The following is a 961-nucleotide window of genomic DNA, read 5'->3' on the forward strand; positions in this document are numbered from 1 at the left end:
CAATGTGATAGAATAAGATAAAATAAGAAATGATTAAAGAATATATAAATCATTAAAATAGGAGAGGAGAACAAGCCACAATAAAAAAATTTTAAAAAGCAAGGCAAGTGTCTAAATATGGATTTGTCCTTTGCTAATTTCTTAGTCCAAGAACTTTTATTGTGACAAGAGGCAGAGGAAAGGAATACTTTTGATGTAGGTTTGGAGAGAAAAACAAAACAAAACAAAAATATTAAAAATAAGTGCATCTTTGTGTACCAACTAATCAGGGTCTTAAGTATGAAGCTTAGGTGTAAGGTGTGTCCATCAAGAGGTTCATCAGTGGTTAGAGTGGGTGGGAAGTACTCAGGACATAACTGTGTTCTCTGCTGGAATGAGCCAACAGGCCACCACAAGGCAAGCCTCAGAAAAGGGGATCATTATGACCAGCAATCTTTCTTTAGAAGAAAGCAGGTGTGCCCTCCCTAGGTGTGAGTACCCTGAGATTAACCTACATTTGTCTTGTGCATTCTATTAATCATTCTATTTTATACTAAAGAAGGCCCCAGTTTTGTAGCTTGGCTCTATATATATTTTTTTGTTTTTGTTTTTGTTTTTTTTTATTTTTAAACATTTATTAATATTCATTTTTAACAGTTACATGATTCATGCTCCTACTTTCCCCTTCACCCCCCGCACCCCGCCCATGCCGATGCACATTTCCACTGGTTTTATCATGTGTCATCTATCAAGACCTGTTTCCATATTATTGATGGTTGCATTGATGGAGTTGTTTCGAGTCTACATCATGTCGGCACCAACCCATGTGTTCAAGCAGTTATTTTCTTCTATGTTTTCTCTTCTGTGGTTCTTCCGCTGAATGTGGGTAGTGTTCTTTTCCATAAGACCCTCAGAATTGTCCTGGTTCATTGCATTGCTGTTAGTACAGAAGTCCATTACATTCTATTTTACCACAGTGTAT

This window comes from Gracilinanus agilis, chromosome 6 (assembly GCF_016433145.1).
Source record: "Gracilinanus agilis isolate LMUSP501 chromosome 6, AgileGrace, whole genome shotgun sequence".
In the NCBI taxonomy this organism is placed as follows: Eukaryota; Metazoa; Chordata; class Mammalia; order Didelphimorphia; family Didelphidae; genus Gracilinanus; species Gracilinanus agilis.